This window comes from Cyanistes caeruleus, chromosome 4 (assembly GCF_971803275.1).
Source record: "Cyanistes caeruleus chromosome 4, bCyaCae1.hap1.1, whole genome shotgun sequence".
Lineage (NCBI taxonomy): Eukaryota > Metazoa > Chordata > Aves > Passeriformes > Paridae > Cyanistes > Cyanistes caeruleus.
In genome coordinates, this window is record NC_141704.1 from 37,750,064 (window position 1) to 37,763,873 (window position 13,810).

The following is a 13,810-nucleotide window of genomic DNA, read 5'->3' on the forward strand; positions in this document are numbered from 1 at the left end:
CTAGTTGAAGATAACATTTGTGGTACAAATAGATCATGAGGTCTCCCTACAAGCAAAGTGTTCCCTTTCATAGGACATGAGCATGTTTACATGGATTTGGAGACCCTGATGGCCCATCAGGTTGGAAGTAAAATGTTGCTTCTGATACTGCAGTATGCTGATGCTGTCACCAGATTCCTGTGTTAGTGCCATGACAGTTGGCTTAGTGTTCTCAAATATTTATGCTTAGCCTGGTCAGCAAAAAGTTTATACTGAGCAATATTTTATGGCAAAATTGGAACAGCAAGAAAGATTGGCTTGAAGAAATAACATTACTTTGATTTTTATCGGCTTATGTTTCACAAAAAAAAATTGACCCGCTTCTGTGCTTATTTTTTTCCTTTAATGATTTGGTTTCCCTAATACTACTGTGATGAGCTGCACATTTTTATAGCTGCTTCAGGACTAAATAAAAGTACTGGAGGCATGTCCTCATATATGCATGTAGAACAGTGCAGATAGAGTGTCTGATTGAAAAGTATGTCAGCCAAAAGCAGGACTAAATACATTCCTCCTAGCTTTGTGTTAGTTTAGCCAGCCTCAAACTCTCTCTGCTTCCTTCTCGAGATCATTCATGGCAGTGAAATAGATATAAATTTGGCTGTTAGATAAAAAAATTAAAAGAATACTTGAATTATTGTTCTTTCTCAGAGGGATGAAGTGAGCAATAGAAGTGAAGAGCTGAACAACAGGTATATGGAATACAAGATGATGAAGTAAAAAAATCAGATAGACTTTCAAAGTTGGCTGCTCCTCACAGTCAAAGGATCTCTGCTGTGTACATGTCTAGGTCAATGTGGTCATTTCTGGTGCCAGCTTAACCACAGGCAACTTACATAATCTTGGACATCTTACTAGATCCCTTTCTATCTGAGCCTAATGTATTTAATAATATTTACCATCAATGTTCACAAAGCTCCTCAAGATTCTCATGTGAAACAGAATTTAAAAGATGGCAAAATCATGTAATTCCCTGTAGAGAGGTCTTAAGGACAGGTCATTGATGAAACAAAACTAAAATCTGCCACTTAAGGCTGATACTGCTTGGGGAGGGAATTGGGAGATTAGCAGGGTGTGCTTAGTCAAGTGGGTGGATTTTGTACTGAGAGCTCTGCTCATCTTCCATTCCTCCCAACCTGCTTGTTCAAGGAAGGACATGACTGGGTTAGTGGCTTCACTTATCCAATATGCACCTGGACCCAATAGCCAGGATACAGGGCTGATAGTGTTAGTCCCTGTGCTCTCTGCAGAGGCATGTAACAAAAGCCATAAAACTAGAGAATAATAACTCCTTGATTCCCATTTTAGCTGTCCTCTGAGCATACTGCTGTTTGTCAAAGCTCTGCAAACTCTCATGGGGGGTTTCTATACCAACATATTTAGCCCTTATCTAGGTCTCATTATAGTTGGAACTTGCACCCCTTTTGGACATGGCAACATCTGCCTTCCTAGCGGGCACGCTGGTGCACTTCCTTGAAGCTGCAAATTAGTGCAGAGAGCATGAAGCTGTATAAGGATATGGACAATGTGAACAATAATGGACACGATAGAGGTGAATTGTTCTGCAACTTAACTTTTTTTATGCTGCCTGGAGTCATATCTTAGTTGGGTGTCTAACAATGGGCTGGGTTTATTTTGGTTGATTGTTTTTCATCTACCTTCTTCACTCAGAAAGATAAAACTGGGCACAGTCTTTGGTGGACAGAATTTTGCTCAGACAGATGAATAGTCTGTGGAGAGTTTGGCATTGGAGGATATTGACTTGGGAAGAGGAAAAACACCACTTCTATCTTGTGTGCAAGTCAGGTGGAGGTGAAGAAACATGGAGGTGAAGGACCTTGTACCCTCTACAAATCCCTTCTTGGAGTCAAATGCCACCATTTTTTCAAGCAGCCCCAAAGCACTATGTTATCTAAATTGCTATATCTAATTGTTAGATGGAAATTGCTTAGAAAATTGAACTTCCCATTTGTTGTGAGGACAGAATGCATTTTGGCTTACTAGAAAATTTAAATATACAATATATTATTTATAAATAATAATAAACAATAAATATAAATGTACATATATTGTAAATATACAATATGTATATTTAGCAGTTGGGAGCAGGCAGTTGGGAGGCAGCCTTCTGGGTGCCTGGAATACATGACATGAGCTGCAGATGGATATTTCATGGAGATAAATTGCAGGCACACTCTTGTCTCCTTCACTACTTTTTAGTGTCTCATAGTGCAGAGAGGCACAATGCATCATATAGGTCATAAAAAGAACTGATGAAATGCTATTTGTTCTGTGTATTGTTCAATCATAATTATGATTTTTCATATTAAAAATAATTTTCATAGCTTTATGGAGAAAGTCGGGCTACTGACCTAACCCTGAAAAGTTTACATACAACAAGGAACTGAGATATTTGTGGGTGACCACCACCAAACACTTGCAGTTGTTTGGCTCCTCTAATTAAATGCATCTGACTTCTCTAAATCTCTTCCAGCTCCTTTTTCTAGTCTGTTTTTAATAAGGATAGAAATTAAGACTATAATTGTCTTTCTGAGATCTTAGTAGATGCCTGTTTTAAGAAAAGTCATTTAAAAAGTGTTGCTCATGGTTTTAGAGTTTCATCTTGGTTCTGTTTCTTTCAGTGGGTTTCATTCATTCTCACAGGTTTATCTTATGCCATCTTGTTAAAACAATTGCAAGGATTTGTTTGGATGCTTACCCTTCTACACCACATTCTTCATTTTGAGGGTGGGTCTCCTATCTAAAAGGGTCTGTTGCTAAACTGCAGGACAACACTGGTATTTTCTATAACCTCTGTGTCAATTTCAAATGCATCTGAAAAAACAGATCCCTTCTTGTGGGAAAGCAAGAACACAGGTGATTTCTTCTGAAGATTCAGGCCTACCAGACCTTGTAAATTGAACATCAGCATTTTTCTTCTGGATAATATTATCAGCATCCATGTTATTATTAATAAATATTAAATATAGAGACATAAAAATGTTTCTGAAAAAGCCAACTGAGGGCTCATATATGCATGACACATTCTATTTAACTTTATTTTTTCTTCCTTTAAATTTTACACCAAATTTTGAAGTGTTTCAGAACTCCTAGGAATTTACTAGTAATTGGAAATGTCATTACTACAGCATTTAACACTAGTTTGTTTTTAATTTAAATTACTAAACCAATAATTTAACGCAACTCTAGTCTGTATTACAGGGTTAAAAATTTATATCTGCCTCACAGGCCTGTACCATGAGAAAAGCCAGATGAAGGAGGAGATATGCAAAGTGGCTCTTTAATTAAGGACTCACAGATCAAAGAGAGCTTCTTGGATTGCGTAGCTGGCTTCACTGCGATACACCAGGAAAAACAGGTTTCATATTTCTGACTGTTTACAGCAACAACAGTGATGCTTTATCAGGAAGGAGGTCTGGTGACTAATAAAAATGTATGGTCAGAGAATGGAAATGGCCTTGGGATGGCAGGTATGCCCAGCCAGATATTTATTTAATATTTATTGCTTTACTTTTCTTGCTGTTGTTCTTAACTTTTTTTTCTTCTTTTTTTTTTTTTTTTCCAATTTCACATCTTCTGTTCTCTCTAATGCTTGTATTTATTTAGTATATCATAGAATCAAAGAATTGTTTGGGTCAGAAAGAACCTTAAAAAAGCATTGAGTTCCAGCCCTCCTGCCATGGGCAAGGACACCTTTCACCGGGTTACTCAGGGCCCTCATCCAGCCTGGTCATGGACACTTCCAGGAATGGTTCATCCACAGCTTCTGTTGTCAACCTGTTCTTTACAAAGATCCTCTTTTCCAACAGCACCTACGTGAGTGGGTATCTTTACCACTGTTTTACTCAAGTAGCATCTTGGCAAGAAGGAAAAGCAAATTGCCTGGAACTATTTTAATTCAGGATTTCAACAGAGGTCCATCCTCCCCGCTAAAATTGTCTTGTAAATGTCTTTTTTGAGCTTGGGAAAATGAATGAGACATTCCTCATTTTGCTTTTGGCCATATTCACTAGCAGGCAGTTGTTTGCTTTACTTCAGGCCTCATCCATTTTCCACTGAAGTCTGTGAAAAGGCTCTCACTGCTTTTTAGTTACCAGAGCTGGTCCTAACATGCTGCCAAAATTACAGAAACAGAGGTAGAACATTTGTGACCCCAGTCAGTAAGCGTGCCTTCAGGCATGGAGTTTGTACACAAACCCATTATTTACAGGGGTTGGATCAGTGATTTTTAAATTCCTGCTACCCACTACAGAGATACTGACACCATGCCGAGTATTTTATGCCAGGCCTGCATAAGGCCCTAACAGAGTGACAGGTATCCAAACCCATACCCAATTCTTTATTTGGCTCACACTACAGGCTGGCAGCTGATATAAAGGAATAACTTCAAACAAATGGCAGTAAAATTCTGAACAGCTGCCATAACTGTTTAATATAGGCAAATATTCTTACTTGGACTTGGTGTTTTTTCTGTAAACTGACTTTTGTTTTTTACAGATTTTTTTGGTTTTTTTTTGTTTTTGTTTTTTACAGATTTTCTGTAAAATCTGCAGGCATATTCAAATCTTCATGATATTTGAAATTATCATGCTACATCTACAGTCTTGGTTTTTTACTAAATTGAAGGCATATAATTACTGAAAGAGTTTCTGTTATCAAATACAGATTACAGAATGTTACAGATCATAGAATTTAACAAATATATCAAATTAATTTGATGTTTACAGGAACCTTATGAAAATGTTAATGAGTCTAGTAAAGCTGTTAGTTTTTGAACATAATATTTGAATGGGTAGGAGTGCCAGAGGCTGGAAAAGGCTGGTGCAAACTGACTTTTGGATTAAATAGCAACAGTTACAAGACCTCTGCTTGAAGGGCATTCTTCATGGTCCATGTGCACAAACAATGCTAAAGGCTTTAGTGACCACAATTTCAAGAAAGAACTTTGTATATGCACTAAAATGTTACTTTTTTACTGGGGTCTAAATACCATCCAGATCCTGCCCACTGTAGGTAAAGGGAAAGCAAGGACTAGAGCTTCCCAACTCCATCCATGTCTGACTCCACAGCTTCTGCCTCAGGAGTATACCTGGCTTGAGAGGTAGGAGAGATCAGGTCTTCCTGCTATACAGCCCCAGCTTCCAAAACATGCACTGTCTCAGTACATTTACTTTAGGTAGAAGTCATCAGACAAAGGTCTGTGAGCTGTCTCTGTCCACAGTTCTTAAGAAACAAGCTAACTTTGCAGGATTTAAATGAGAATGACAGCACTAAAACTTGTTTGTAGATTTAAGCCTTGATTAATTGATAATTTCCTCATCTATGACCAACGGTCTTGGATCACCCTTTGAGACTTCAGTCTGCTGCTTCCATCCAAACATAAAAATGAAAGCTCGTTGGAGTCAGTAAATCTGTTTTTGCCCTTTAAAGTTAATGAATTCATCACAGTGAGGATTGCAGAGTGCTTTGCAATTAGCTTCTTCTACAAGTAGCAACATGAAGGTATGTGCTTGTCTTTGGCACCACTGCAGGGTGTGGCTCTTCCACAGTATAAAGGGTTGGTGTGTTGTAACTGCTACTGGACTGCATCTTGTGAAGGCTGTTCAGAATTATTATTTTCTTTGCAAACTCTGGAATTGATGAGCTTTTCCAGAAAACACACCTCCCAAGTTTATTTCCTTTTAAATGTGCTAACTGCCCTGCTACTGAGTGATGAAGTTGAGAGCTTCTAGAGATTAAATATAATGTCCTGTGGATTTATGCCGATGTCCACCTACTATAGGTCTGGCCTAAAAGGATAGTTATTCCTATGTAGTTAGGTTCCTATTCCTGCCTTTTTTTTTTAAGTCTCATTTCCTTAATTATTTTGTTATTCTCTACTCAAAATCTCAATGACTAAGTCTCTACCACCCTACATCTAGTGCATGTAGGTGCAGCCAGAACACAGCTGCGTATTCTTTTTTTCCTCTGAAAGGATGGTTAAATATTATCTGTAGTTTATCTAGAATTCTCTGATATACCAGAAAATATATACACTATATATAAAAAGTACACTGACTGCCCATTCAGAGGTAGCTATAATTCATTGTGATGTAGGAGGTGAATGCAACCTCAAGAAATCCTGATTGATATCTTTCTGGTCTTCACTTTCATGCAGTGTGCTGTCAGTCTATTTAGGTTAACTATCCAGCCAAAACTCTACATCTTTATGGCAAAGACTGTCTTATAGTTAGATTGAAACATGCTTTGGTGAAACAGATTTTTTTAGTGATTTGCCAGTCAGGAAAAATATATTTATGAAACAGTGGGAAATGAACCAAGTTAAACAAAAATAGAATTCTCTTTGGTTAGATTTTATTTCCATCTTCCTGTTATGTGTGAAACCATTTAGCCTAGAAAAGGTGAAAGCATGCATTGAATATAGGAAGCAAGTATACATCTTATTAATTTGAAGAGGAATTTTGATTTACTCCTGAATTTCTGGGAAATTCAATTTTTCAGTTATTAAATTATACCTTGTAAGATGTCTACAATGTGTAGCTCACAGGCTTAGATATTAGAACACAATCCATGAAGCTACTACTACTAACACCACTATATTTAGCAAAAAAACCTCCCAACTTTTCATTTGCACAGCTTTCTTCTTACATAGGCAAGGAAACAGTCTAAATGAGGGAATATAAACTAGTAAATGAACATCTTAAAAATCTAACCTTTTATTTGTTTGGAAACAAAAATTCAAACTATATTTCATAAGCTAAACTTCGGTTTTTTGAAAATGGATATAGAAGGTGGTATTTGCTTACATAATATCAATCTGTAGTTTGTGGCATTTTAAATACTTGTAATTGTTATTTCATGGCAGATTAGCTGGAAACACCAAAAATGGTCTAAACTTTGTGATAAATCAGAAATTGTCTCCGTTCTCTGCCCTTTGATTCTTCTTAAAGACCTTTCCTCTGAATTTTAAACAGTGCCTCTTAGTTAAAGTCAGAAAGAATCTGTCAATTAATATTAGTTTCTTCCAAAAATCAGTCTTTTTTTATGGCATTAAAATAGCTCTAGGTTTTTTTTTCCAATTGCCAGCAATCCAAATAGTTAAAGATAGTACACAGCAAAACTTCATAAACCAGCAAATATTTCATTGCCTTACAATGAAACCAGTAAATAATCGTAACAGGAGTGATAAATACTCTCTTTAAATTTAAGCACAGCTGGTAAGCATAAACACAGCTGTCTTGAAGAGGTGGATTCTAAGATTAGCACCCTTGTTTTTGGAGTCCTGTTAGTGTCTGCTTTCATATCTGTCTATGAAGGTTCTGCACCCCAAAAACTCTCCCACAGTAGACATGGTCATCATTATGAGGAGCTGGACAGTAGAGAACATAATTCATGTCCTGCTCTGGACTACACCTTCAGATACCAGCTAATCCTTTCAATTCTCTTCCCTTAGTAAGCATATATCAGAGATCATTAAAACCAGATGTATTGCCATTATCTGTCATTTAGTAGTTCTTTGCATCCATAGTTTCTACCAGCAGAAAATACTCTTCTTTAGAACTGCTATTATTTGGACAAACTATTGCAAAAAAATTGACATTTAGAGATTACAGTTCATTTTGAGAAAATTCTTCTGATTCTTGGCTGTGTAGCCCTTAAGTATGTTTAGCCACAGAATCTTTGTATTAATTTCTTCTGAAAGGACTTATATAAGATTTAATTCACAGATGCAAATCTGAAAAAGATTAGTATTTGCAGGATTTAAATTACTAGTCACGCTGTCACATTATAGAATCTCTAAAATTTTTAGAGAATACAGAATGTTAGCATGTAAACCAAGATTTTGTTAAAAAGAAGTAAGCAATAGTTATAATTCCTGTGATTCTGTAATTGTGCAATTCACGTTCACTATTAGCTGTGCATTTTGTATCACAGAGTAGATGAGTTACATTTATAAGTGCAAAAATACTATCAGTTCCAAAACCAAGGCCTACTTTGCCATTGATTTCAGCAGTGGTGGTGTATTTTGGGAATTGACTGCATACACCTTCAGAAAATGTCTGACCTTCCTCTGCAGCCCTTAAGGAAGGGCATACTTCCATCTGCAGATGCTCTCTCAATTACCTCAGGTATGCAGAGATCACAAGGGAAGAGGAAGAACAGCCAAGCTCCCAAGAAACTCCTCTCCTTATACATCAGATGCACCTCCTCACAGCATGTAGCAGGAACCATACTCTTACCCTTCCAGGTGAATGAGGGGGACGAGGAGAATGTGTGTTAGTTTCCCCCTGGTCGCTAACTGGATCTTTTCTGACTGATTGCTTATGCCACACAATAAGAATGTACGCTCTTTTTTTCATGAGGTGTTTTTTCAGTACCTCAGCCTTCATATGACAGTCTAAAAGAATCAACAACAACAATGAAGCTGCAATTGTGAAGGTTTGGAAAAATGCCCATATTAGATATTTAATACTATTTTAGCAAATAAGATTAATTTTTTTTTGTATTATCAGCCTCATTTGTGATGGTAGCCTCCAAAAAATTCTAACTGGGAGCAGTGCTTCTCTAAACCTTTTTGAAAACACAATCCCTATGTGTCTTGTGCTTGATTGATGCTCTGCCCTTTCAAGTGCCACCACCTGACAGGTGAAATATATAGAAATCTGAGCTTAAGACTTGTTTTATCAGAGTTTGTTTAGAGTCATAGCCATACTGCTTTGTTTGCCTTCTTAAAAATGTGTGAGGGCAGCCAGAAAAACAGAGGAAATACTGTTTACAGCATCTTTCCTGAGTGCTTTCCTTTTCAAGTACAAGATGGTCTATATTTGATTTTAAATAATCTGCTAGTCTCAGATGAATGTCTTTTCATTCAATCCATTAAAGCAGAGAGGTTTGCAATAACCTTGGCAATCCTCTGAAACCTGACTTCACCCAGCCGTGGCACATCTTGCTAATGCAAATTGCTCATCTGTTTCATTTTGCCATTAAACCTTCCCTTATTGTTATTTTCTTATACAGGACTTCTGTTTTACTGAATAGTAACATCAAATCAGAGAAGCTGCCTATGGCTGGGCTCTATGTAAATAAAAGGAATGAACTCTATGCCATTAATTCACAGTAAGGAATCTAAACTAAGTTTGGACAATGATGGCTCCAATGCAAACGCTGCTGGTGAGACTTTAGTAGCAGTTCATTTCTGCATATAGTTAAGTAGTTCTCGTGTGCCTTCAAGCCATTACACTGTTGCATGGGATACATTGTATATGGTAAGAACAAGAGTAGCTTTTCAAACTTAAATTATCCTCAACGGTCCTTCATGTTGTCTCTGCAGTTTCTCATAACAAGACAAGGTGACATGATTTCTTATTGCATCTTCGGTGGCTCAAGGTTCACTTGTGTCTTTGAGGCAAGTTTGCTTTTATTGATACCTCTCCTATGGGTGAATAGCAGCAGTGGTTTTTTTACAAACTCCACAATGTCTAAAAATAAACAAAAATTAAAGGAACAAGAATGGAGTGAGCAAGATCAGAGTGGGAGGTGCTTTTTTTGACATGATGTCTTCATTAGAGGTGTAAAGTTAAGGCTCTGGATCTTGGCATTCCTCCTGCCTGCTTTACAGAAACAACCAACCTACAGAATTCCCCCCGCTTAAAAAGGACTTCTCAAACAAATTAGTCTTCACCACACTTGTAAAAGACAAATAATGCCAACACACATAGCACATTCATATGAATATAAAAGGAGTATACTACAATCAACTGCCTGAGATAAGAGTTGCTTATGAGACCTTCAAATAAGTAAGGAGTAACCTTTGAAGTTTGCTCCTGGCTGCTACCAAAGCCTGTCTGGTTAGCTCATCTAATTAAAGCACATCCTTCTTTCTCCTGTTGGCTGGATTTCAGAGGCTGTGTTTTGGCAGAAACCAGGAGATCTGAAGCACTCCTGGTTGCATGAGGCCTTAAGAAACACCTGAAATGCTGAGATGACTGCACACCTTATATAATAGGGGATGACTGAGCCTAGGCCTCTTGTTTGTAGAGAGGATTTTATGTTACTCTTCAATCTGTACTTGAGTTGCTTGATAATCTAACTTGGTAACACTTTCTCTGATATTTTGTCTTTCTCATGGCAGGGACAAGTTGTGGGTGACATCCCAGGCTGCTTGACCTGCCATGCTTCACAGAATTACAGGAGAAGAAAGAAAGACATGCAGCTGAAGTAATCATCAGATTCCCTATATGCCACACCTGGATTATGATCACCTCACTGAAAAGCAAATGCCCACTAAGGAGCAGATCATAATAGCCTGTGTCTCACTGTCAAAAGCAAACAAGGACACTTGTGAAGATAAAACAAAGCACCTCTATGAAGGAAGAACAGAAGTATGCCTTGTGCTCAGGTGGGTTTTACCAGATGGTAGTTTTCCAACACGTGTTTAAAAACTAAAGAGGATTTGTTTGTTTGTTTGTTTGTTTGTTTTTATAACTATATGTTTATCTGGTTGCTTAACTGTCTAAAAAGTTGTCTCACCGGAAATGTCTAACTGGCACCAATTCCAAATATGTGTTCTCCAGGAAATTAGGAAATTCATGTTAAAAAAAAATACCTCTAGAGGAGAACAAAAGTTTAGAAATTCCTAGAATTTCCTACCAAAAAAGAAATCCTGTTTCTGAAAACCAAATATTGCTTGAATGTGTATCTTTGAAGATGTAGTAAATTGCCATTCCTATCTTGGATGAATTCCTCACATAATTTTTTTTTCTGAAACAGCTGAGGCAGTAACCCTGAACAATGCCTTCAAGTAAAGCAGGGCCCTAAAACCTGAGAACTCTGTAGCAGAGTACCAGGAAATTCTGTGGTATGTGTGTGGCTTTTGTGGCATTGTGAGACCCAAAGATTATTAACCACGAGAAGCTTTTGCTTCAGTTGAGCAGAAATCTGTCATTTGGTAGCAGTGTGACAAAATATCTTCTTCTTGTTGTTGAAACATTTTGGTTTCCAGGAATCAGCATTTTCTAATAAAAATGAGGGAAAAAACATTCCACACAGAAGCGTGCTGCTAGAAAATTTCAAATCAGATCATTTTCCTTACAGTACAAACTTAATGAGTAGTGATTTAATGAAAGACACTGCCCTCCCTTCACATTTGCAAGTACTAAGGAAAGACACAGCACAAAGTACATTTTTCTAAGTCTGTATTTAGAATGATTGGAAATATGAGTAAATTAAAGTTTGGAAAGGCAAAAAGCAAAAGATAAGTAATATGATGAACACTTTAAAACAAGGAATGGGGTGGTTTTTTTTGTCTCAGTGTTCCCTGAATTTTGTCTGTTACCTGAAAATTTCTCAATAGAGTTAACAGTGGAAGTGGTAGTAGAGACTGAAGAGGTATTTTTATCCTCTTGGCATAGAGGGCATGACAGTAATCATCAGTGACTTCTGTATTCAAAATATTCCACCTGTCATTAATATGAGTGGAGCGGCACTGAAATTTAAATGTTAAGAGGATTTGAGTCAGCATACATGCAGCTTCAGTACCAGTTAAGGCATTCAAGTTACTTCTTTCACTATGTCTTATTTTTCCAGTTCTAGATAAACTGGTCACACAGAAACTGCCATTTCTGATTAACATTTTAAAAGTTAGTATAGAATAAGTGATGTTTGGGCCTTAATGAAGTCTTTAAGGTAATTTCCATGCATTTCAGCACTGACAGGATTTTTAGCCCAAGAATCAAAGGCTAAATCTGAATAAAATATCTACCTTTAAGAGGAAGAAAGAAAATATGTTTTCAGACCTAAATTTTCATATTTTTCCTTTTTCCTGGAAGCCTGACCCAAAAACCTATTTGGAGAATAAGTGGAAAAAATGGTTTGTGTTTGCATCCTCAATTCACAGTGCTGGTCCTGTTGGCCCGCATGCACTAATGGTATGAGTGTAATATTTTGAAAGCCTGGATTCCAGAGGGTTATGACAAATCCGTAAGTTGCACAGCTACATCCCCTGTGCTCACAACTGTGAAGTCAAGTTTTATAAATCAGAGGAGCTGTTAATTCTAGGAAGAATTAAATAGATTTGCAAAGAGAAATTGAGACATTTAGAAGCCCCTGGCATCAAACTTACAGTTTAAATAACCATTGCTATCAGATCTGAAAGAGAAATTTGAGTCAGGAGTTCTGACGGTAGTCCCAGCAGCCTCGACTCTTCTTCATCTATTAGCAGTTCAGGAATTTCAATGCATCAGGTCATCCTCATTCCACCTGCAGGGGGCAAGAAGCACATCCCAGTTGCCACAGCATTAGAAAAGGAAGATGACTTATATGATCTAGCCATCTGGGTGCACTTAACCCCATTTCTGCTTCATCTCTGGCAAAAAGTCTTGATGTACATCCCTCAATAGCATGTTTTAGTCTTTAAAAAATAAGAATATTTTAAAAAATAAGAATTCCAATTTCCAACACTGAGAAGTACTCCTTGCAAATCAGGAAAAAATGTAAGATGGAACATCACTGAAGTTAGTTTTAAGTACTTGCATAGTTTTCATACATGATCTGGAAACACTAGAATTTTTTTGGAAGAGATTAATTTATAGGTAATTTATTCCATTGAAGTTTTGCATGCAAGGTGTACATTGCATGTTTTGAAATACATTACTGTTGTAACACTGTGAAGAGGACTCTCCAGATCTTGTTCACTGCTGTTGACAAGCTGTTTACCTTAGTTGCAAGCTGTTATTAGGCTAAAAAAATGCAATCATGTTTTGTATTGCACAGAATTGCATTAAATTGGATTTTGATAATCCCCACACCTCTCTGTAAACACCAGCACAAACACTGTTTTGCCTGGTTATTTTTGTTAGTTTCTCCCAGCAGGAGAGAGAACCCACTAATTGTTGTTTGGTTATTCTTTGCTCAATTCTAACTAACGGTGAGGAGCGTGCACTGCTTCCTGTCTTTGCTCTGTACATTTTAGTACCGGCCATGGCAGTAGAACAGAGGTGCTTTTAAACATCCTGTCGTCTTTGCTATGCAAAACAAAGGCTGTTTTTGTCACTTAGGAACAAGCTATTCCTGCAGACAGAAAAATTTCTCTACGTAACACCTACCTGTGATCAACCTCTCTGTCCACTGGGTGACAGCAGCAGCCTGTCTAACATCTGTTAGCTGTGCATCGCGCCACAGAACACGTATCTGGAGAAGATTTAACCACAGAGTTTCTTTTTTTTCTGGTAACACTAGGAACATCGTCTTTCCTCTGGTGGAAAAGTGAGATAAATTAGCAGGAAAACCAAAATGCCGGGAAAAACCCTAAAACATCTTCCAAAGCTACTACATGTAGTTTACAAGGCTGAAGGAGACAAAGTGAGAAAATACTCCATAAAATACACAATGAACTGAGGGCCTGTTTTACAAACTCATTAAGAGGACATGCTTTAATATGAATGACCAACAGCTGATGAAAATTATTGTGAACAGCTCTGAGTATCTCAGGTAACAAATTACTGAGATGCAGTTTGATTCTGTCCCATGTTACCTTTTTTGCATTCCCATATGGAAATAATTTATCAGTTTTGAAAGAAAGATCATGATAACATGCAATTTTTCTGGCTATTTAATCCTTAGAACAGCTTACAAACTACTTTTTGAAATAATTTAAAGACATTCTCATATATGGGAAATATTTTAGTTTGTTTTTTTCTGCAGATTTTGTCATTTTTACTTTTACTTTACCTGTAATTCACTGCTACAAAGA

The 13,810-nt window shown here is 37.2% G+C and overlaps 2 long non-coding RNA genes across 4 annotated transcripts in view; one reads left to right on the forward strand and one right to left on the reverse strand.

The window, feature by feature from the left end:
• The window catches only part of LOC111933889 (uncharacterized), a 49,766-nt gene that overhangs the window by 9,253 nt on the left and 26,703 nt on the right, over positions 1-13,810 (forward strand). Inside the window, exons 4-8 of one of the 3 annotated variants that reach the window (XR_015286455.1) lie at positions 3,289-3,530; positions 8,072-8,308; positions 9,079-9,231; positions 9,392-9,466; positions 10,193-10,459. This is a non-coding gene — a long non-coding RNA (uncharacterized LOC111933889). The remainder of the gene's footprint in view (positions 1-3,288; positions 3,531-8,071; positions 8,309-9,078; positions 9,232-9,391; positions 9,467-10,192; positions 10,460-13,810) is intronic. The other 2 variants (XR_015286454.1, XR_015286456.1) reach the window with 2 other exon arrangements.
• On the reverse strand, positions 9,027-13,453 carry LOC147653584 (uncharacterized). Its single transcript, XR_015286457.1, has 2 exons — positions 13,164-13,453; positions 9,027-12,318 (listed from the first exon to the last, which is right to left on the reverse strand). It is a non-coding gene; the product is annotated as an uncharacterized LOC147653584 (long non-coding RNA).